The sequence below is a fragment of the Melospiza melodia genome, chromosome 4 (assembly GCF_035770615.1).
Source record: "Melospiza melodia melodia isolate bMelMel2 chromosome 4, bMelMel2.pri, whole genome shotgun sequence".
In the NCBI taxonomy this organism is placed as follows: Eukaryota; Metazoa; Chordata; class Aves; order Passeriformes; family Passerellidae; genus Melospiza; species Melospiza melodia.
In genome coordinates, this window is record NC_086197.1 from 3,624,091 (window position 1) to 3,648,735 (window position 24,645).

Here is a 24,645-nt window from a genome sequence, read left to right on the forward strand (position 1 = left end):
GTGGGGCTGCTGGGGATGAATGTGGCGCCGAGGTCCTCGCTCCTGAGGGCTCCAAAAACTCAGGAGTGAGCTGGAGGGCCAAGCAGCCCTGCAACAACACACGCTGCATGTCAGGGAAACAGCGTGATCCTCGTTTTTCCCTAAAATGAACATCTAATTTGTGAAGAAAGGAATAATACATGGATAAAGTTTGCCAGAAGTGTTGTTCAAGAGGAGCAGGTGGTGAGGAAAAAGGAGGAGGACGTTTGCAGGCTATATTCCTATCTGGAAGAAATATACTTTCTCTGAACTCTAAAAAGATTATGAAACAATCTGCTGGATGTCTCTGGGTAGTGATAAAGGAAAAGAGAAATCAAACAAAACCAGGAGCAGTCTCATGGTAGAGTCCACTGTACTTCAACTAATAAAAAAGAAAAAAAGGAGATATAGGAGCATGTTTTTTGAAAAAGAAAGCAATTATGTAATGAACAAGTGCTGGTGGACCTGAAGGAAAATGATACATCAAGGATATTGTGAATTTTAAAGTGAGAGAAAAAAGGAAAAGAGACTAAAATGATGAGAGGAAGAACTTTAGATTTTGACTGAGGGCAGCACAGCCCTCAGGTCTTTGGGAATTTTCTGGTACTCTGAACATGTTGCCTTCTTCCTTCTTAAACTAGCACCAAGTTCTGAATGATCAGATGGCAGGGATGGGTTTTGTGGGCATCTTTTTCTTGCAAAGCACTCAGCTTCCTCCATAAAGGTACCATGACTGAAGACTGAACTTCTCAGTGTAGATATGCAGTGTGAATTTGAGGAGGGAAAGATACCCATCTATATTTTTAGAGAGGGCAACTAGTCAGTTCAGCTGGTCAGGCAGCATGGACAGACCCTAGTGCCTATGGATGTGCTGCTCTATTTTACCTTGAATATTTAACAAAGGCATGGTACCAAAGGTTTTCAACTTAAATATCACTTCATGAATCTTGTATGATGCTCACAGCTATGACTGTATGCTGATCCCCGTCCAGCAACTAAATAATTCCTGTTTCCAGGAGGATGACCAAGAATTCAATAATGTGTATTTGGCAAATTTGATGCTCCTTAAAGGTGGCACCCCTTTGTTCACTGGGGAGATGAGGTGTGAAATCAGTGTTCTCTGCACCTCTCTGCTCGGTCGCTGGGGTGGCTGCAGCTACTGCACTTCTCATGCTGCTGAAGAGGTGCATGAGGAAATGATCGGGGAGGGTAGGATGTGGTTAAAGCCTCAGTTTGCTAACTGGGGCTAATGTGAGGGAAACATATTATATCTCACATCCATTAAGGCCTCCAGCAATCACCTCCCACGAAGGCGAAGGAGCGGTGGAGAAGGAATTGTGACTTCCTGAGTCCCAGCAGCTCCTAGAGCTGTTCCTGTTAATATTCAATTATGTGCTGCTGGACTTGGAGCAGCTTAGAGCTGAACTACATCTCGCTCCAGCCCTGAGGCTCAGCTGCAGCAAACACAGCTGCAGGAGGCTGAGCCACGGAGAGAAACAGCCCCAAAACAGGGTTATCACACCTCCCGCTGCTGTGCGGAACCGGCGCGGAGGAGGAACTGCTCTGTCCACCCCTGCCCTCTGCAGCTCCCCTCTCCAGGCTGTGAGGCTTTGGGGAGTTGGTTATTCTGTGAGCTGTGGCCAGGGTCATCAAACTCTTCCCCCTGTTTTTTACCCTGGATGTGCCAATTGACCACGGAATGCTCTGCATGTGCCTCCTCTGTATCTCACACCAGGCAGCTTCTGCTGTGGCTTTTCCTTCATCTCATTCCCACCCCCCCTGAAGTGTGTCCCATCCTCATTGACCCACCCACCCCCTGATAAGCCCCTTCCACTTCCAGATCATGGTATTAACTTGACATTTGCAAAAGGTCACCGTGTTTGCTCTGCCTGAGTGTTATATTGCTCACTCTTTTGTTGTTCTGCTTTGTAAGCTCTTCAAGGCAGAGGTTATCTCCTTGGGTGTGACTACACAGCGGCCAGGAGGACGAGGCCCCTGGTCTCAGCTGGTGCCTAACATCTAAACCAAAAATAATAACTTGGTCATCGATGTGGAGGCTGGCTCCAATTTTATAGATTATTCATCAGAGGATAATGAATCTTAATTTAAATGCAAAACCCTTCCTTCCAGAAGAGGTCCATAAGCAGGATCACAACTAATGTCTTAATTTCAAAGACTACCAGCATCAGATCCCTGCTGTATTTCCAGGAGTCCGCTCGGACCGCGTGCTATCGCTGGAGCATATGCCATTTGCTGCAGGAACAAATGTGGGACATAAGGGAGGTGACACACAATACATACTTGGTGCATCCAGTTTATGCAGATGAAGTCCTGGTTTTTTTTAGCCTGGAGTTTGTCATGCTGGAGCTGTTTGTTGCATCGAACTAATTGCAATGGAGATGAGCGCGTATGGTATGTGCAGCGTCAGGGTGTCCCCCCTCCTGTGGCTGCTCCCAGCGAGATCAGCTGGTGGAGAAAGGACACATAAATTAATCCTTTGCTCTCAGGTGGGAATGGATCTGATCCTGGCTGCAGTCCTGACCTGACCAGCATTCCCTGAGGTGGAAATGCAGGTCTGGAATGCTCCCATCTCCCTTAGGCAGCCGGGAGGGCTCCAGCCAAGGTAGAGACCCAGCACCACCCATGAGGAGACACCCCAGGCTCAGTTCTTCTCAAACACAAACCAATTCTGAGCCTCAGCTGCAGCCAGGCTGTGCCAGAAAGGAAGATGGGAGAGGGGGCTGTCAGATGCAGTGGCCTAAAGCCTGTGGTTGAGGCTGCTCTTCGCCTGATGTTGGCATTGCAGAGGAAACGCATCCACGTCTGGAAGAGGTGCGGGTGGGGGATCTTGGCCTTTAGCTTTAGTGCCAAGAGCAACACAGCACCAGACTGACAGCTGTGCTGGCTCTAGGAACAGCCTGACCTGCTCCTCTGCCATGCTTTGCTTTGGGACTGACACAATAGCTAAATCACTCCCACAAACAATGTACAGCCATTCCCAGGTATTAGCTTGTCCGTTGCTTATAGCGATACTCCTTAAATCCCTCCATTATTTTGCCTTGAAAGCAGCTCATTCCCTGAGTTAGCCCAGCTCTTCTGCTTCTCCCTGATATCCCTTGCCAGGCAGAGAAAACTGTACTAGGCAGGCTAGGGCAGAGCTGTGGCTCAGAGTCCCTACACTAGAGAGATTAATTGCCTGCCAGGGTTGGTGGGTGGCTTGAAGGTGGATGCCAGCCTGGAGGCGTCAGGGCTGAGTTCTGCTTCAATTCCTGATCCGAGCCTTCCCCTCCTGCCCGTGTGCACCTCGCAGAAATATAACTGAGTTTGAAGTGTCTGTTTCCTCCCAAATTTGTCTGGAATTCATTAATGGGTTCAGAAGCTTTTGGGAGAGGGGGATGGACACGTACCTGCATAGAAAAGCAGGGCAGCAGAACCTTTATTTCCTTAGGGAGGCAGCCTAAAGAAATATTAGCATTTATTCTCATCTGTTGCTGAGCTTACGACCCACACAAATAACAGGGAATAGTGAGCGAGCAGCCGGCTGCAGATTGGGAACAGGGAAAATGACTCAGCAAGCTTGGCACCAGTCTGGAGAAAATGCAGGTACATTATAACCTTGCTTGAGCATCAATCTCATCCGTGACATGACGTAGAAACAGCAGCCAGTGGAGATATTTGGATCTGATGGAAACATTCCTTCTGATAAATGATTTAGCCCTGCTCTTGCAAGTAGTTATATCCAGGAGCAGAGCAGGTGAGAAGCTGCCTTCATATATGCCAGCAAATGAGAGGAAAAGTTCAGTGAAAACCTCTCACTGCTTTATAAATATGCTTTTTTTCTTCTGCTATCAGTTGACAAATAGCTGCTGAATTATAGTTTCATGCTTTGTTCATGTCATTTTCCCCAAGAACAGCATTTCCTGCTACATCACCTTAGAAACTCGATCAACAAACACTCTGCTCTACACGTAAACAAAGCTTTATTTTACCCCATTTTTGACAGCAGACAGCATTTCAGAAACCAGAACATTTTGGGTTCTCTGGGCTATTTGCCTCAATTTCACAATCTGATTTAGGTTTTGAGGGCCTGTCAGCATTGTTTATACCTATATCTGTTGGAGTAGTGATGTTTTTGTGTGAGTGGCAAGGAAAATATACTGCTGCAAATTGCTCTCTGGAATCAGACTCTTCTCTCAAGAGTCTAAATGAAACTGCACTTTCTAACACGTGGGAACTAAAGACAGAAATGAATAGGAAAGAGAAGTGAAACAAGAAAACTCAGTGTCAACAACAAAAATGAATAAAAAAGAAGCAAAGACAACTCTGAGAATTAAGCAGGACCAGCTTCAAAACTCACGCTCCAATAAAATTCAGGAGTGTTATCTCCAACAGAGCACCTGAAGAACTCTGCAGCCAACTTCAGCCATTTCCTTGTGTAATAACATCATGTCCTGACCTCACGACAAGGTCTTTCTTTTTAACTGTGGAAAAACAAGATCAGAGCCCTATAAAGTTTTCTTACTTGGTTTCACTAGATGAGCATTTCCCAGGTAGCTGCTGTGAGCAAACAAATTAATACAACAGCAAACAGGGGATTTTATCTGGCAGTTTTTTAAAACCTGCACAGGAACCCCAGCTACTGAGCCTCCTGTGATCTGCCACCACAGAGTCCATCAGTTAGGGATTAATTTTAAGGCAGATATTAAAGCCTATCACATGATCAAGGATTTTCCTATATGTGGACTTCAATGGGATGCTTTAAATCCTGTGTGTGTGCATGGATACACACGTGTATGTGCATGCTGGTGTTTATTCATACACAGCCTCAGGCTTCTTCAGGCCTTTCCAAGGAACATAAATTTGGGAGAGGGGACAGAGAGAGAGAGAGAAGAGTCATCTTTAAACTTCACATTTTTGAAAGCAAGTTTTTGAAGGAGACAGGCTGAGGGGGAGAGAGCCAAGATCGTAAAGATTTTATAACTAACAACATTTTTTAAGAGGAGACAGAATCTCTGCTCTTTTTTAGTGCAAGATATTGCAATAATTTAGAGCAAATTTGGGAAATAGCTCTCTTTTGACAGAAATGTTTCATTTTCCTTTTCTGCTGGGCTGTAACCTAAAGTGTCTTGGCTCGAGAAAATGAAATAAAGCTGAGCGATGACGCGCTGTCACTGCTGCTGCCGCCACTCTGCCTCCTGCAAACCTCCCAAAATCGTGCACAGCTCTCCAGGTCAGAGCCCAGGAAGGCAGCAGTGCCTTCCCCTTCCAGTCTCAATCCTTACAAACTTACACGGGGCTTTGTAAAACACGGCCGGGGCTCGCAGCGAGCGGCTCTTCCCGAGGTGCCGCTTCCAAGGGTTGGTGTGGAGAGGAAACTCTTCCCATGACACAGCAGAACAGCCACAGCAGCAGCAGCAGCAGAGTAAAACAGATCAGGTCTGGCAGTACTCCTAAAAGACTACTTTAAATCCCAGCTCCAGCCTCCTCCTCCTTTAAGCATGATCGGAAGAAAGGAATATGGAATAAAAAGAGGTTTAGCGAGGCAGGGAAATGAGGCCCGGAGATATGGGAAGCAAGGCAAATTGTAGTTAGGCTCCACAGCAGTGGGACAGCCTGGATAAATGGCAGAAAGGAGCCCAGAGAGGAAATTCCCTCAGAATTGGATGGCAAGGAGAGATAAACATAAACAGTGTGGAAGGTGGATGAAGGGAAGGCTCTGAGAAGAAGTAGGGAAAGGAGGATGAACTGCTCCTCACTTCGTTAACTCTTTTTAGTTAAAATCATTAGTAATTTTTACAAAACTCAAAAAAAAAATTAAAACAAAAAAATAACACTAGAGATATCTGAAACAGTGATCTGTTAGATATACAGCTCACTGCATGGGCACTGGAAACGAGAGGGGCAGAGAACAGGTATTCCCAGTCCAAGGCACAACTGGGAGAGCTGACGGAGATGCTCCACTGTCACTGCAGGATTGGGCCTGTGCTGGGTGGCCGGGCAGCTCCGGTCCCCTCCCGTGGCTGACAGCCATCAGCACCAACCCAGCAGTTAAAAAAACATCGTTTATATGACTCCCTTCAAGAAAACGTGGTGGGACACTGAAGAAATTAAACCCCCAATTTAAAATTTACTGCATCTGTGGATCATGGTTTTTTTTTAATCTGCTAAGGAGCTGCTGGAAGCTGTAAAGAAGGAGTGAATGCGGGATTGCTTTTCCTCATTCCGTTTTTAACAACAAATCTATGTCTCCCTTCTCAATCTAGCCCCTAAAGCCTTGCACTTGATCACCAACACTGACATGATGCCACCAGTTTGGGAGCAGAATTTGGGGGCCTCCCACAGGAGCCTTCCAGAGGGAAAATCCCGAGAGCGCCCTGCGCGTTGTCAGCCCGGCGGTGGGACCGTGGAGCTGATGGGCTTCAGCTCCCTCATCCCAAATCCAGGGGGCTGGTGGAGAGCAGGGAATAGAACCCACTTCAGCACCGCAGGCGGAACAGCAGCCGGAGGAACGCGGCGCTGCCGCCGGCCGGCCCCGCACCCCCGGCGGCTGCGGCCGGGCAGCGGGATGCGCGGGGAACCGGGGGCTGCCCGAACCACGGGGAATTGTCGGCATCTTCCCTTTGCCTTTCCGCGAGGGCTGCCTGCTCGCTGGGAGCGTTGCAGTGGCCAGCGCACATCCCTAGGAGCGGCTCCTTCCAGCAGCTCGGCACAGAGCCGGCTGTCGGGAGCCGGCGGTGCGACGGGTCGGGACGGTGAAATCGCTTCGCTACCGACTGGCGGAGTTCAACGCGGCGGTAGCGACCACCGCATCGACCCCGCACGGGCAGAACCGCTCACATCTGCTCCTCCTCAGTCCGACACAAACAAGGGTTTTTTTCTGCCTTATTTCTATTATTTTTATTTTTCTTTTGGTTGTTTTGAAATTTTTTTGTTGTTGTTTTTCTCCCTCTTCCAGCACCGGAGATCCGCCGCGGCCGCAGACGAGCACCGGATCCCGCAGCCTCCAGGAGCGGGGTCCATCCTTCCGCACGGTGCCTGCCCGGCCGGTTATTCCCCGGTTATTCCTTTCTGCGAAAAGAGAAGGGGAAAAAGAAAAAAAAATACCAACCCAAAATCCAAACATCAAATCAACCCGTAATAAATAATAATAGAAGAAGCAAGCGCAGCAACTTGCTTTAAGCAGAGGGCGGTAGGAGCAGGCAGCGCAGCCCCCCGGGGAGGGAAGGGAGGTAGCAGAGGGAGGGCAAGCGGGCACCGGCGGAGCTCGCAGCCCCCCGGGGGTACCGGCGGGTCCGGCGGCGGCGGACGTGAAAGTCCCCTTTAAGTTTCCATAGAGAGGCCTCCGGGTGTCACATGATGGACATGATATAACGAAACAACATCGTGGGGAGGGACGGAGGGAAGCAGTGGGGGAGCCCGGGGAGGCGTCGGGGAGGTGGCGGTGCCCCCCGACCCGCCCGCCCCGGCTGCACCTGTCTCGGCGCGCCGGGAGCGCGGTGTCCGCCCCGCTGATGGGGCTGCGGGCGGCACCTTCCCCCGGGGAGGAGGAGAAGGAGGAGGAGAAGGAGGCGAGCCGGTGGCGGAGGTAAGTTACCGGCGGGACCGGGGCGGGGGGCGCGGGGCGCGGGCGCGGTGTGTGCGCGGAGGGGTTGCGGGGTGTGAGTGCGCGGGGTGTCCGCGGTGTCCCCGCGGAGCGCCGGGCGTGTGCGCGCCCTCCCGCCCTCCATGTCCGCATTCCAGCTCATGTTGCGCAGATAAAATTCAAACTTGAGGTAAACACAAGCGGCGGGGGGGGGGGGGGGGGGGGCGGACGGGGAACTGGGGGGGAGGGAGGCTCGCTCCATCCCGGCTCCATCCCGGTTCCATCCCGGCTCCTGCCGCCCCCTCCCCGCCGCTCCCCCCGCTCCGCACCCGCGGAGCCCCCGCGCACCTGGGGGAGCGCCGGCATCGCGCTGCTTCCCCCGGGGAGGGAGAACGGAACGTCCCTTTCCCTGCACCCCCGGTAGGACACGGCGGGTCGGGGGCGGGGGGGGGACGCGGCGCGGCAGGTGCGCGGGGCGCTGTCGCGACATGGCGGGGGGGGGGGTGTGTGCGTCGCGACATGGGGAAAGCAGCGAAGTGACAGCGCGGAGTGGTGGGGGGGAGAAAGAACGGGGCTGCGCCGCGTTGTTTTCCTCGGTGTTGCGTGGGTATCCCGGTTAGAGCGGGCATAACAGCGGTGCCCCCCCCGATCCCGCTTTTCTCCATACGCATTTCCAAGTGCGTATGGAGAAAACAAGATGCGGAGCGGGGCGGGCCGGGGGGGGGAGGCGGGGAGGGCCGCACTGGCGTTCGCAGCCCCGGTCCGTGACACAGGCGGTGCCGCCGCGGGGATATTTAAGCGCTTTAAGCGGGGCGATGATGGAGGCGGCCGAGGGCGCCCCACAGGTGGGTGCGTGCACGGAGAGGGGCCGAAGCGCTGGTCGTGTGGGGAGCGCCGGAGCGGTCCCGCACTCCGCGGACTCGCGGCGGGCGGCGCTGCCGGGGCTCAGAGTGAAGTGGGGTGCGGGGACAAGACCTGGCAGCCGCGGGTTGCCGAGTGGCGCAGCTCCGGGAGCCGCGAGCGGTGCGGGGGTGACGGCGGTGCCGCCATGGCGGGTGTGAGGGAGCGGCGCCCTCAGGGGGGTCCCGCGGCCCCGCCGAGGGCGGGAAAAGCGCGCGCGGCCCCCGCCTGGCGCCTCCTCAGCACTGCACCAAGGCGGCGGGGCGGGAGGGGGGGCGTGCAGGGGGGGGGGGGGAGGTGGTGGCCACGCCCACCGCGCCCCCCCGCCGACCAATCACCGGGGCGGTGCGGCGGGGACACGCCCCCCCCGGCGCGCTCCGCGTCCTTCCGGCCAATCGCAGCGCAGCTCGCCCCCCCTCCACCGCCCCCCTTCGCCCACCCGCCTGTTTGTTACGGTCGGGGCCACGTGCCGGTGCCTCGGGCCGGTCACGTGGCCCCCGGGGCCGGGGGGTCTGAGGGGACCGTGGGGTCTGGAGATCTCCTGGCCTTGGGGGTCTGACGGGACCGTGGGGTCTGGAGATCTCCTGGCCTTGGGGGTCTAATCAGGACCGTGGGGTCTGGAGATCTGCTGTCCTTGGGGGTCTGATGGGGACCACAGGGATCTGGAGTTCCTCTGTCTGGGGGGTTGGGGGTGTCTGATGGGCACCTGGAGACGTCCTGCTATGGGATCTGATAGGGTGACACTGGCGACCCTGGAGCCCTCCTGTCCATGGGAGAGTGATTTGGAACAGGGGGGTCTGCAGCTCTCCTGTCTGTGGGGTCTGATGGTGAACAGGGGGGTCTGCAGCTCTCCTGTCTATGGGGTCTGATGGGGAACAGGGGGTCTGCAACTGTCCTGTCTATAGGGTCTGATGGGGAACAAGGGGGTCTGGAGCTGTCCTGTCTGTAGGGTCTGATGGGGAACAGAAGGGTCTGCAGCTATGCTGTCTATGGGGTCTGATGCAGAGCAGAACTGGCTGCCAGCTTGGGCAGAGCCTGCAGTCCCCCAGCCCAGAGGAGTCTGACCGGGCCTGACTTTGGCTCCCTGCCCACGGAGGCTGAATCCCCCCATGCCAGGGAATGTGGCCAGCCCCCTCCTGCCATTGCCCCCAGGCCCTTGCTCGCCATGAGCGTCCATTCGGCCCTGGCCCCATTAAACCTTCTCCGAAGGGCCTGTCCCTGGCTGCTGTTCCTGTCATGGCCGAGCCGTGACAGCCTGTCCGTGGCTGGCTCTGGCCTCCGGAGAGGGAGGTGTTTCTCTCCCGAGGAGAGCTGTTTATGCCCAGTGATTTTTTTTTCTATTTTTTTTTTTTTTTAATTTCTTTCCCCTCCCTCCGTGCTCTCCTGCGTAAGCCACAGCAGCAGCTCGGTGTCTGCCCAGCCCGGCAGTGTCACGGCACGGCTCTTATGTAGGTGAAGCCGGGGAACGCTGCAAGGATCATGTGGAGCTCTCAGTCTCCTGAGCCTGGAGCTTTGAGCCTATTTATAGGTGGGTTGGGCAGTGTTCTGTGTGAAGGACTTGCTCCACGTCCGAATCCGTGGCAAAAAGAGACGTCTTAAGCGATGGTGTTTTGGTTTTGGGTGGTTGTTCCTGGGAATGGGGTTTTGTGAAAGGCTCTGGAGCACAGGGTGTTAGTAGGTTATGTGGAGGAAAGGCGAGTCAGTTTGGAGTTAAGGAACGTGATGCCATTTTAATGCAACTTCTCGGGTGGCAGAGCAAACAGTAAGGGGATACGCGGTTCTAGATCAGCAGCTTTCGGCTCTGCAGGCATTGGACAACTCAGGGTCAGTGGGAAGCCACAGAGGAAAGGACATTGTGTTTTCTGTAGGCTTATGCTCATTATACTGTTTTCTGCACTGCTAAAGATTTTGTGGCTTGCAAGCTGGGAAAAAAAAATATGGAAATCCACTATTCTAGATCCTTGAGATGTTTTGGTTTAGAATAAGTGGAGGAGGGGTGGGAAAAGACCCCTCAACTGTGTGTTTTGTTGTGTATGTTTCTATTGTCAAAAATGTAAAAAATCAGAGTATTTTTAAGAGTTACATAACCTTTAGTAACGTGGTGAGTCTCAAGTAGCCTTCAAGAGTTAAATAACAGCAGATCAACGAGGCTGGGTTGAGAAGAGGAAGAGAGGGTTTTATAATGGTGAAGACTATACACAGATATTTAAAACTGCTTTTGGTGTTGCACTAGAAACAAGTCTTTGCTTAGGAGGAGGAGGTTTTTAATACCCTATAAATACAGAACATGAGAAGGAGGATAGAAAGATGAGGTTTGCAGTTTTATGCTGCTCTAGTCCGGTAAAAGGATCAGGAATAGTTTATGATACTTCACATTCTTCAGCTTCTCTACCATCTTGACTTTTTCTGTGCAATTTTTTGCAATGATGAGAACTTCCAGATATTGACCACTGTGGGTGAAGAAGGAAATCTGGCCTGAAAACAACAAATACAGAAAGGAGTGAGGGGCACTGTAGTGGTAAAAGAACTGGGGTGGTGACATGTCCTGAGAGAGAGAGAGAGAGCTGGTGCTTTGTGTTGGTTACAGGAGTAATTCGACACGGAGTTACCCACAGAAAGATGTTTATTCAGCCTGGGTGGTTTGTGCTGCCATATCCGTGTTATCTTTGTATTTTTGGGGGCAGGGAAGGAGCCCTGCCCTAACAGAGGAAATTATGGGGAGCAGGTGACATGCTGGAGATGTGAGGATAGCTGGATATGCCTCAGAATTCGGAGTGTACGTGGCAGCGCTGGCATGGAATTGATGCAGCAGGAAATTGCTTTCTCTATTTTTGTTGGTGAGATGCAGTTAACGTAAAACGAGCCCTTTGGATCCCCTATCCCATTTCTCTTTGATATAAGTAAGATCATTTATCCTGTCAGGTGGAGAGAAGGGGGGGGAAAGAAAAATACTTTGGTTTTGTAATTTGGTTCACCTTCTCTTGATTTGCTGTCAGCTCATGACAAGGCACAATGCGTGCTGCACACTGTGTTCCACCGAGCTGTTTTGGTGACAAATACAACGTATACAAAAAAAGGGGCTATGAAAAATAGGTATATTGTCAGTTTTTATAGGAACAATCTCCATTTTTCTCTAAGATACACAGAAAGTGTCATATTAGGGTCTTATGCCTTGTCAGTTTCGGTGGCAAAAAGGTCGATGTTTTAGTCTTCGTAAGTATTCAAAATGCAACTGAAAAGGAAATACTTAAATTAGTGTTTGTATTGGTTTTGCGGTAGGAATAGTAAAACCTTTTGTCAGTTTTAATAAAAAGGGAAATTGTGAACTTACTTTAAAAATGAGATTGTTCATGCTGTATGAGTCTGTTTATTGTTAAAATTAAGAGGATTTCTTTAATCCAAGTTAGATTTTAATTGCTGTAATCACGTGTTTACTATATTTCTTTTGTGTTTATAAATAAAAACAGAGAATCGTGGTTTTTTGACCTCGTGTATAGCATGACTGGCTGTAGTTCATGCCATATTTGCACGGTGTTTTTCCATAAACATGTTGCTCCTGGAATTATTAGTAGCTCCAGAATAAGAGCTTGAAAATACTGTCACTTAAAGGGTTAGAGCACTTGCAAATGGGAATGCTGAAATTGCAAGTTAAAAAACAAGCAGCCTCTCCCCAGCAGTTCTTTCAAGTCAGTTTGATGATAATTTTGGATCCCGACTCGTGGGTTTCTAAATGGCTGGAGATGGAATTAAGGGGGTTGCAACTCTTTGTCATGAATTTCAGCATAAACAATATTTTTCTTTCGGCTTTGGATTTCATTTCAAATGCAGTGAAAAATCCCCTGTCCTTTCCCAGTCCCTCAGGATGCTGCACCTCAGGCAGCAGACGTGGTGTTGTTGTCTAACAGCGAGGCTGGAAATGGGAGTTGTTTGTGCTGAGTTTTACCCTTACCAAGGTCGAGAGATTTCATCCTTCCTTAGATTCCTGATCTGGGAATTTAACACTTGCACTGGGTCCTGATTTAGGAATTTTCATGAACTTCTTGGAGCTCTGGAAGGAATTTAAATGTCCCCGTGTTGTTCCAAACCTAAGTTTGGAAATGCCTGAAATGGTGACGTCTGTGAGGCAGAAATATTCATGATGGTAATAAAGCAGTCAAGCTGAAAATCCAAGTTTCTTACATAAAACTGATTTAATTGGCAGGACAAACAAAGGCGATAATTGGAATAATATTCCTGTTTTAAATAATTTTGGTCCATATGGACACTGAAGTTTTCTTTTGACAGTGGTTTATGACCTGTGGGAAGTAATTTGGATGAAGAGAGATGGTCCTACTCTGTCTCTCAGTGGGCTGAATTTCAATATACTTGAAATGTGTTACCTGAGAATTAGTTTTTCATAATTATGAAGTATTAATGAGCCCATGATGAGTGGCTCTTTTTTTTTTTCCCCAATTCTTTCTCTGATAGAAATTTCTTACTAAAATATAAGCAAAGGAAATGGTGAAAAAAAAAAGATTGAGAGGGCATTTATAACACCACTTGTAAGCCCTGATTTTACAAACACTCCTCTGAATGTGTCTTGTGTAAGGAACAGGTTCTATTAGGGAACGTAAATTGTGCAATTGTGTAGAAAATCAGCAGAGTTGGTAAATTCTGAAGCAGTCATCCTGGTTTTTCTGTCCTATATTTCAAATCCTTGCTCTCTTGCAGCCAAGCCCGTGGTGTGCTTACATGTGCAGAGTGCTGAACAGTAGTCTCATCTAAACAAAAAACTTGTGAAGTCAGCCTGCCAGTAACAGTGACATGATATTATTATTTATTTTATTTTATTTTTCATGTGTGCCATCTTGCCAATTACCAGAAGCAGCAATTAGTTGTCTGGGGGGGGGAAGGTGATGTGAACAAGATGGGGAGAGGGAAACCTGATAAACATAATTTTCTAGTGTTACAAAATTCAGCTGTTTCTGCCCCAATTTACCTGTGACCTACACCAAGATGTACCAGTTTCAGTGTGGAGCTGAAGTAATCCCTGTTTTTTGTAATGATTATTAGCAAAATAATAATATAAATATCATAATCATATTATTACATGATTATCATTATAATGATTATAATGAACATCGTCCACAGAACTTCTCCTGCTACAGGTGGAGCATGTTTGGATCTCTCTGGAAAATATACTTTGAATTGGGCTAATTCTTTTTTTATCTTTGCTGTCATTGGGTATATTTTTTGGTAGCTTTCAGATTTTCAGAAAAGCAAGATGATTTTTGAGCTCGTTCAATAGCATTGTGTGTGGAATTCCCCTAAAATGTGCTGTTTTGAATAACACCTGCATTACGCTCAGGTTGCTGAATTTTAACACAACTTCAGGAGCTTCTGCAAAAACAGAGTTGTAAAATGAAGGCAGGTACTGGCCTTGAATAAATGGAATTTTGCCTTGAGAGGAAACAAGGCAAAATCAAACCGAGGTTCAGAACTAAAACAAGCATTTCCCCGGGTGTTATGCCGATGATTATTTACATCAGCACAGAGGAGGGTGGTTTCGGTGTTCGGGTGCTGGTGAGACGTGTCTGGAGCAGGAGGATCCTTGTGTTTGGATTATTGGAACTTGGGGGATCTCTTGCTCCGCAGCCGCTGTCGGCTCTCAGGGGGGGACGCGGAGCCTGCAGCCGCCGTGTTTACTTCCAGCAGGAGGAGGAAAAGGACATTTCTGGCCATTATCCGCCTGTGTTTTGTAAACTGAAAGCGCCCTTAATGCTCCCGAGCAGGGTGTAGTTGCTGTATCATTCTGCAGCGACGTTCCCCACCCCTTTATTTATTTATTTTTTAATTTGAGCATAACTTCAATGTTCGGCTGGCTGTTGATGGGATCATCCGTAGCTCTCGGGCGATCCTTACATGCTGATTTCTCTGGCTTCGTGGCGGTGCTCCAGGACCCTGGAGGGGTCGGGATTACATTTATCCCATGGGCAGAGAGCAGGATCCCATATGTGGGAAGCAGCACGGGTTTATTTTCGCTGTGCACAGGAGGTCCGAGGGGAGCAGAAGCCGCTGGAGCCGCGGGCTGCGGGCGCTCCGAGGCAGATGCCGGCGGTGCCTCGCTTCCGTGGAATGAACGCTCCGCTCCTTCCTTCCCAGGCGATTTTTCCAGCGTTGCCCTCTGCCGGAGGAGACCAGGGATTGCCGTGTGGGCTCCCTGCATGGAGTGCCTGGCGCTTCCTCGGCAGCTCCGGCTCCAAGAGCCCACCTTCCTCCTGGAGCCCCCGTTCCAGCCGGAGCATCTCATTCCTTCTCTTCTTCTGGAGCCCCTGTTCCACGCAGAGCATCTCATTGCTGCTTTTAAGGAGCCCCTGTTCCAGGCAGAGCATCTCATTCCTTCTCTTCCTCCTGGAGCCCCTGTTTCAGTCAGAGCATCTCATTGCTGCTCTTCCTCCTCCTGGAGCCCCTGTTGCAGGCAGGGCATCTCATTCCTTCTCTTCCTCCTGGAGCCCCTGTTGCAGGCAGGGCATCTCATTCCTTCTCTTCCTCCTGGAGACTGTTCCAGCCAGAGCATCTCATTCCTCCTCTTCCTCCTGGAGACTGTTCCAGACAGAGCATCTCATTCCTTCTCTTCCTCCTGGAGACTGTTCCAGACAGAGCATCTCATTCCTTCTCTTCCTCCTGGAGCCCCTGTTTCAGTCAGAGCATCTCATTCCTCCTCTTCCTCCTGGAGACTGTTCCAGACAGAGCATCTCATTCCTCCTCTTCCTCCTGGAGCCCCTCTTCCAGCCAGAGCATCTCATTCCTTCTCTTCCTTCTGGAGCCCCTGTTCCATGCAGAACATCTCATTCCTGCTCCTCCCTCCTCATCTCTGTCCGTGGGCATCTGTTCAGGGAGCCCGCTGGTTATTTGGATAAACTGAAAGCCAAACACTGGATCCAGCAGTGTGGGATCAGCTGCTTCTCCAAAGGTTACTGTCCCGTCGGAGCCACAGCTAATTCTGGCAGGGGGTTGTGCAGCTTTCCCATAAAACAGCTTGCCTTTGGTAATCCAGATGGTTTTAAAACAATATCGATCTAAAAATCAGTATTTTGAATATAAATGCATTAAAATTTGCTTTAAATTTGTTTGGTGTTGACACAGCATGAAATAATAAGATTGGAGCAATTAAATGTACAAAATTTCGCTAACACTGCCTGTATCTGCTGTTCTGATCAGCCTGTACTATAGCACAGCTATATCTTGTGGGTTTTCTTGGTTTTGGTTTTGTTTTGTTGTTTTTTGGGGTTTTTTGTTGTTGTTGTTACTTGTCTGAGGTTTTTTTTTTTTTTTTGTGTTCTTGGGGGTTTTCTTTGTGGTTTGTTTTATTTGGTTTATTTTTATTTATTAATAATGACAAGATAATTATTATCAGGGTTTTTTGTTGGAGGGAGTGAAATTTTATTTATTAATAATAACAAGATAATTATTATTGAGGTATTTTGGAGGGGGGGAGATGAAATTTTATTTTCCTTTGTGTTTTTGTGACTTAGGAGAAGGCCTTCTTATTGGTTTTCAAGAAACTGCAGATTTCATGTGTTGCTGGTGTTGATGTGAAAAGAAGTTAAGCAGGGCAGAGCTCAGCTGTCCTATTTCAGTGGGATTTGAGTGGGAACCTCTGTTCTCCCAGTCCTTGTTAATGGAAGTGCTGACATTCCCAGGCAAGTCCTTGCTGAATGTTGGGGACAAAAAAGGCAGAGATGGTGACTGTGGAGAAGCAACCAGGAATTGTGAGCTGAAATGCTGTTTATTTATTAAATAAAACTGAATTCCTCAAAAGCAGCGTCACTTCAGCAGCGAATGAGTCACATCTATAAGCAGCAATAATTTGTGCTGGAGCCCAAAATTGTGTAATACAGTGGGGGAAAAATGCTGGTAGGGACGTTTGATAGGTTAACCCAGGCCTGCAGCATTGTGATGGGAGAGCAGCATCTGTCAGAGCACTCTTTCAATTACAGAAGCATGGAAAATAGATCCTCATTGTGCAGCCTGGATGGCAGGATCCAGCCCTTTGCTGCTGCAAGCAGATGTGCAGGGTGATTCCTGCAGCAGATTTCAGGCTCCAAATTGGAGCTCTCATTGCTCCATTTTTCAGCTTTTTTGTGCCCTTCCCCCTTTCCAGGATATAGTGCAATCCCCTGTCGTTTAAAGACCACTGCTTTCAAAAACAAGCCCTTGTAGCCTTTTCCTGTGAAGCAAATTTTGTGTTCCTGTGGGTAAAGTTACTCTGAGAAGGTTTATGGAAGATTATTCTCCTGGTTGCCTGGATCAGGTAAATAGTATAAACATAATTTGTCATGTCTAATGTTCCCCTGGTCGAGTTCTCTGTAGGATATATCTGGTTGTAGTTATCAGTTTTGTTGATGTTCTCTTGTGCAATTACAAAGTACTCCTATATCATGAAGAGGTTTAATTCTGTTCCAGATGCTGTGGGCTGATAAAGTGCTAATGGGTCTTCTGGCAGTTTCTTGTGAGATCTGTTTCCATGAAAAAATTGTATTTACCCAAAGTAAAGTCTGCTTTGGAGCACAGGTTTGTGATGTGCGTACAATTCCTGCTAGACAAGGACTGTAATTTGTTTTTTTTCCTAATTCTGCTACTTCAGAAAAACCTCCCTGGCTAGATGAAAACTGTAAGTCAGCTCTGAGACTTTCAGATGCAGTCTCTTTGGTAGCTGTGTCAACATTAATTATTGTATAGCTCTAATGTTACGTATAAAGCGACACCTCTTCTGGCCTGCAACATTTCTCCTGGGCAAACTCTGCTTGGCTTATTTAGCTTTCATATTTGATACTTAAATCTTTGTAAAGATCTTAAACAATGTTGTTCAGCTGTTCATTGTTCTTTCTGGTAACGTGGACAGATATGCATCATGTTTTTGAAAGAGATTGCAGTGATTCTTTCCCAGTTCACGACTTTTCCCTTGAAATGTTCCTTCATGGTTGTGCCTGCAGTCAGTGTCCATCCTAGGACTTGTTTTCAGGCTGCTGCTGCCTTGCAGGAAGCAAAAAATGAGGTGACTAAGTCTGTCCTTTCCCTGCAAGTGGCATTCATGATTTGTCTGTTTTTTTCAGTTGTTTTTCTGCGTTTCCTGCAGCAGAAGGAGACTTTGCCTCATTCCTGAGAGCTGGGTTATCTCTGTGGTTTGTTGATTCTGGATATGCAGAGAAAGAATCTGCAAGAGCAGAAATTCCAGCAGGGAAGGACAGCAGTGGGGAGGTTCTCTGTCCTGAGGTCAGCTTTCCATCCTGATGAGAGTTTTGTTCCCTTCTGCCCATCACTGCCACCAGGGATCCAAAGCACAGGGATGGGCAAAATCCATCAGCACTGCTTAAAGCAATGTTCCCATGGATTGCAGCAGTGTGTGGTCCATAACTTAGAAGTTTTTGGAGTAGGAATGGGATTGTGGAGTCATAGAATGGTTTTGATTGGAAGGGGCCTTAAAGATCATCCAGTGCCACCCCCCTTGCCATGGGCAGGGACAGCTTCCACTGTCCCAGGCTGCTCCAAGCCCCATCCAGCCTGGCCTTGGACACTTCCAGGGATGCAGGGACAGCCACAGCTTCTCTGGGCCAGCTTTCCATCCTGATGAGAGTTTTGTTCCCTTCTGTCCATCGCTGCCACCAGGGATCCAAAGCACAGGGATGGGCAAAATCCATCCTGGGCTCTCAGCGCTGCTTAAAGCAATTTTCCCATGGATTGCAGCAGTGTGTGGCTCATAACTTCGGGTTTTCTGGAGTACGAATGGGATTGTGGAGTCATAAAATGGTTGTGGTTGGAAGGGACCTTTAAGATCACCCAGTGCCACCCCTGCCAGGGGCAGGGACACCTTCCACTGTCCCAGGTTGCTCCAAGCTCCATCCAGCCTGGCCTTGGACACTTCCAGGGACCCAGGGGCCACCACAGCTTCTCTGAGCACCCTGTGCCAGGGCCTCCCCACCCTCACAGGGAAGAATTTCTTCCTGTGAAATAATCCTTCCAGTTTTTTCCTCTAGACCGGGGCCTGTCTAGATTTCCTGTCCTGTGGTTGTAAATTATGTTTTCCTGGTATCTCCACTGTGTATGTTAGATGGATGAAGGTTTTCAGTATATTTGATTTTAAGAATGATTTTCTAGCAGCCTTTCTTGCATAACTGACTACAGAATGAATTTCCCTGCTAGCATTTAGTTTAAAATGGATGAAGATTATAAATACATGTTTTTTCAGCTAATCTTACTCAGCTGACCCCTCTACTTCTACATTCTGTGTCTCTCAAGGGTTTTGTTAAGTAATATTGATATTAATAGTACCATCTACTGCTGAATCCCTCCTGTGGTTTATAAGAGCATATTTAAGTATTACATTATGTTAACCAGCTTCACTGGTAGCTCAGAATTCAAGCTGTTTGTATTTGCAGTGCTGCTGCTAAGTCCCTCATCTCCTGTGAGTGTTGTAAATGAGATTTGGACCTGGGCAGCAGGGGCTGGGATTGTCCAGCCCTGCAGGGAGAGGGGATGTCCAGAATTCCATCCACAGCCCCCTTTGCCCCTGGGGAATTTGGGGTGTGTGCGTCACTGTCACCAGCACTGCAGAGGAGATAGGGAGGGGATTCTCTGTGAGAATCTCTGGCACAGTGTAGAAACACAGAAACCCCACCTGGGTAAGATTTAAAAGTCAGAGACTGTGAAGAAGAGACAAGTGGCTAACATAGGGAGACCAGAGTAGAATCATAAAATAATTCACATTGGAAAAGACCTTTAAGATTGAGTCCAGCCATTAACCCAGCGCTGCCTTGTCCACAGTTTAATATAAAAAGTCAAACAGAACTTTCCTCTGTACACAAAAATCAAATTTGAAGAGTTCATTGAACTTCTCTATATTATATCTGCTTATTACTAATTCATGTTCCTAGTACACATTATTAGGCATTTTTTGCCAACTTCAGGAGCCTATCAATTGACTTTTATAAACTCTGTGTTATATTATTACATAATTATTATATTACCCACCTCTTGGTGGGGAAGATAGCTGTGTATCCATCTGGTAAGATGTTATCTCATGCTCAGCTCCAAGACAAGGCAGCAGTTCTGAGGCTCCCACTTTGCTGTCTGATCTTCCTGCATGTTGGATTTCTTCTGGGAGCTTCCATAATCCTTCCAACTGGCTGTGCTTCCTGTTGATTTGCTTATTGCTCTGCCTAATGAGTGCTGGTGTTCAACCTGGTTGTGTAAACACAGAAGGGTTTGGTGCCTTTTATTGAAAGAAACTTGGAACTGATGGAGGAATTAACTTCAGGGATGTCAAATGCCTGGAGCTGTGGTGCAGAAGTTAGTGTAGATATAATGCATGGATCTTAAATTTAGATTTCATGGAAAGATATGTCTTTGTGTTGCTACTAGATTAATGTGTTGGCCCAAGATAATGCTGTCTTTTGAAGAGCTTATCTTAAAATGTTTAAAAATCTGTTCTTGTGTTTTACCATAAACTGATGTGGTCCAGCAGTCATCTGGCTCACATACTGGAAATATTTTGTTTTTCTTTTAACATGACTCATTACCATGCATTTGTAACTATGGTTATTTTCTCTTAAAGGATTTGTTCTGCCCTTTAATTATCATGTTTTGGGGCATTCAGGTTTGACTTATTACTAATGTAGGAATTCCTCCAGGGACTTCTAGCTTCCAAATAAATGTTTTAGGCTGCTTGCCCGTAAAATTACCAGTCCTTATTACTTCTCCTTAGTCTAAATTAGATCTTCAGTGAGGTTATGTTGCCCTAGTGCATGTGTGAATCTTACAACTTATTTAAGGTGTTAAAAGTGTTGCTTTTGATGTGTTTGGGGGAGTTCAGCTGCTGGAAGTGCTCAGTAGCAGTGGTGTGTGTTTGTACTGATGAAATAACAAGTGAACGGTTGTGGCAGATGTTATTACTGATCATTTGGACTTGAAAAAACAGGGAGAAGCATTGTCCATATATTCCTGTTCTCAGTAATCTATTGCATCAATAGCTAGTGACAATTTCCCTTTCTCTGTGAATTATTATGTATGTTCTTCTGGTTTCTCTTAAGAGAAGGAATTCTTAAGAGGAAACCTCTTTTTTTTTTGTTACAGTCAGAGAATTACAATATCTGTTTTTGTTTGCTTTCTGAAGGATGATCTTGCAGTTCCTGTTCATTTTTTTTATTGCTAAAGGGGTTATTTTAAATAGCAGAACTTTTGATTGGGTCAGTTTTGTTCATTATTTCTTCAGTATTGGATAATTCTCTTTCCTTACCTTGGTTTCTTGTCTAAGACAGTTATTGCTGATGATGTTTGTGATATTCCTGAGAATTAATGCTAACTGCTAGTAAGAATATTGAACTGGAAATGGTTTCCTAGGATTCTAAGTCTTGTCACTTGATATAGGAAGCCTGATGTTGTATAATTGCTATATAATTTGAACTTCAAAATAATCAAACTCCATCTTAAGGACAGTTTTTTTTTTTTTACTCCCATTATTGGAATTAGAAGAAAGACTCCAATTTTCAGAGCATCCAGGACCTTAAAAGTCTTCAAATTGCCAGCCTAACATTTTGAAGAGCCATTTCATGCTCACTTTTTAATGATAATTGCAGGGTTTGCCTTATGCCTCTTTGCCTATTTATTGCTCTAATGCTTTTATGACCAGGAACTCTATCAGTTACTACCTCTTCAGTCAGGTAAGCAAACAAAGCCTCCAGTCTGCATTCAGTATTGAATTTTCCATTCTCCCAAACTGTGCCTGCCCTGCATTCTTGGCTCAGCTCAGAGCTGGCGTTGCACCTTGCTTTGCCTGCAGCCAGAACAGTTAAACCAGCATGGGGACACAGTGTCCCTCCCTGAGGATCTCTGTATTCCTCCAGGAGCTCTGTGGTGAGCTCAGCTCGCCATGCTGGGCTCTGACTTGCGCTTGGAATGGCTCATCAAAGCACAGACATGATTTCAGGAACTGTTCCTGATCGTGTTGCTGTTGTTTGCACGAAACGAGCGCTCGGCTCGCCCTCCATTTCCTGCCTCACAAACCTCATGGTCCTGCCTTTCATTTTGGAGCTGGGGCTGCCCTGTTCGGGCCCAGGGTGGAGGCTGCAGGTGCTGCTTCTGCTCTCTGCCCTCAGCTGATTCCTGCATGGAATGCTTGAGCACAGACCGTGGATGGAGCAAAGGATGGCACAGCAGGAGCTCATCCTCCTTCTTCAGTTCTGGGAGGCAACAAGAACCAGCAGCCACTGCCCTGTGACTCTGACACTGATCTTGGCTGAGAAATCACTCTAAGGCTACAGCTAGTGCTCAAACAATGCCCTTATTTCTTTGGTTTTTTGGGGGTTTTTTTGGCATTTTTGTCATCTTAAACTCGGGGCCAGTTCAATCTGCCAAGCACAGAACTTGCATCTGCTGCCATTCCTGCTACCTAAAACCACCTTTCTTTCCATGCTGCAGTGTGAATCCAGTTCCCTTAAGCAGGGCACGCACAGTAATTAGGTGAATTTTCCAGGCAGCCATAAATTGGGGTCATGGTTGCTTTATTTAGCAGGTGTGTCACTCTGATGATCCATGGTCACGTAGTAATGAGCTAGGATTTTTCCTCCTTCATAGTTTCCAAATTAAGGAGCTGTTCACCTGGTGGGAATATGTATTTTACCCAGGTATATGACTCCACATCTGCTGCTGTAGAAATTCAGCCTACTTTTATTATTTAAGTCTATTTTTAAAGTTCTTTTTGTAGATTTTCCTGGTTTTGCTTTCCTAATTCAGTTTTATCAAAAGCCATAAACAAAAGCCAGGATGACTAGTGGGGAAAAAAACTTTAAAACTCACCCCAACCTGACAAATTTATAATTCTTAGCATCTAAACATATCCACCAACCAAGACTAGTTACATGTGAAGAACTTAGTGCAGCCCATGTGTTGAAAAAAATTGAATTTTTGCTCTTTTAGCAAGATTTAAAACTGTCCCAGGATATATGGGTGGATTTAAAAAGTGGATGGTGAGGTCTTCTTGGAGGTGTTGCAGCTCATTTGGAAATACTCTGCTCAGTGAGGTAAAGCAGACAGAGATCCTGCAGATGTGAGAATAGAGAAATGTGGAATGTTCTAATCAGTGATATAAGAGCTCATAAGAGAATGGTTACATCTTTGTGTTATTTGGGTAGAAATAATCAAGGCTTCAAATCCAAATGCTTGGCTAAGTTCATTAAAGAAGAAACAACATAAAGAATGGAGAAAGGATTAAACCTGCTTTAAAAGAAGAGGAGATAAATAGAACCTGAAGCCACTCTAACACATGTCAAACAGTGATAAATACATTTCAAATAGTCTTCAGTCAATTCAAATCAGAAAAAGAATGGGGAAGCACAGCTCTCATTGCAGATGGTGGCATTTAACAGTTACTTCCATCCTTTGTGAGGATGAGGAAAGGGTAATTAATGGACATGATGGTTTAAAAGGTGGCTAAGAGGTAGAGAGAGGTGGTTTTGGAAGGGAAGGAAAAGGGGTGGGTTGGTAGAGAATATATGGATTTTTGGTGGTTGGCATGGCTGTGAGGGGTCACATCATCTGCCTGTTGAGGCTTGCCATAATGAAGTTAATATTCAAAATGTAAGAAAATCATTGAAAGGTTGTGATATTACAGATACTTAATTATGTTTAACTGCTTAGCTATGGCATGAGTGTTGCATTGATCTTCATTTTTAGACCTGTAAGAACCTGATCCCTTTGATCTGCAGTTTTCATTGCTGGGTGGCACTGAGTGAACAGTGAACATGCTACAAGAAAGAAGCAGTGAGAAACTATTGCTCCTTTTCATGTTGTCATTGTGTGGTGTTTACATGAAGCTGTGAGGTCACTGGCTTCCGGTACCAGCCGCTTCCTGAAAACCTTCTACATGGTACATCTAAAAATGTACTTCTTAGAAAAACTCAGCTGATTGCTGTTTTTCCTTCTTGTGCTGCTGCCTCACCGCCTGACTTTTGTTTCTGCTGCAGGGTTTGTGCAGCAGTGCAGGATGGTGATCCCCTGCAATGGAGGTGATGCTGCAGGAGGCACAGGGTGCTCAGAGAGAAATTTGGCTCACAAAACCCAAATCAGGCAGTGGGAGCGTGGAAACAAACACTGACATGTACAAAGTATTGACAGTCTCAGGCTTTGGCAAACTGTGAGTCATACATTGGCAAGTGATGCAGTCAGGTTTGAAATAATGAGGTAAAACCAGCATCAGCAAAATTGCTCCGTGTTCCTATTTTCCTCTTGAGTTTCAAGTATGTAAAAAGTAATTAGTTACTTGCAAAACCTGTTGAAATTTAATAATTCTGTTTTTTTAATGCAGAGTTCTAATGCTGTTGGTTGCTTCTAAGCTTGTTTGGGAATAATGGAATTATTAAGCTTGGAAAAGTCCTCTAAGATCATGAAACCTAACCATTCCCTCAGAATCTGAGAAAAACAGGTTCCCAAATGCCAGATCTTCATGTCCTTTAAATCCCTGCATGGGTGAGGACTCTAATGTGTCCTGGGCAGCCTGTTCTAATGCTCAACAACTCTTTTGGTGCATAAATTTTCCATAATATCCAACCTAAACCCTCCCTGGTGGAAATTGCAGCAGTTTCTTCTTGTCCTGTCTCTTGTTGCTCAGGAGATGGAAGTAGCCATCAAATTTCTGTAAGACATGAAAGATTTGGCAATAATAAAAAACCCCCAAGCATATATATGTGTGTGTGATAAAGGAAACAGGCAGCCAAGCTTTATTACTCATCACATAGAACACACTTTTGGATTGTGTGACATTTATAATGCAAAAGAGTTGATTCCAACCAAAATGTGTTCTTTGAAGTGAAATATGGTCCTCATAGAGCAATATATAAATTAACTAAACTGTGGCAGGTCAGCATGTGTGGGAACCAGGGAAGATGAAAAGCGTGTCTGAAGGAAGAATTGGAATTCTGAAGTAGTTTTCATGGGGTTATGTCTGTGGTTTTAATTTTTTTTAAAACTAGATTAGAAGAAGTGACGTATTTCAAAAGTACATGTATTTTTTAGAAATAACAGTATAATCCTAAAATGCCTGGATGAAATATTAGAGTTGAATGTTTTTTTCTATTTTGTAGGGATTTTTTTCTTCATAGTAATTAGTTAAA

At 46.9% G+C, this 24,645-nt stretch overlaps 1 long non-coding RNA gene across 3 annotated transcripts in view; it reads left to right on the forward strand.

The window, feature by feature from the left end:
* Positions 1 to 7,952: 7,952 nt before the first annotated feature.
* LOC134417001 (uncharacterized) overlaps positions 7,953 to 24,645 on the forward strand; it is a 117,017-nt gene continuing 100,324 nt past the window's right edge. The window contains exon 1 of one of the 3 annotated variants that reach the window (XR_010027485.1): positions 7,953 to 8,020. This is a non-coding gene — a long non-coding RNA (uncharacterized LOC134417001). Of the gene's footprint in view, positions 8,021 to 8,159; positions 8,204 to 9,882; positions 10,029 to 24,645 lie in introns of those variants that run through there. The other 2 variants (XR_010027486.1, XR_010027484.1) reach the window with 2 other exon arrangements.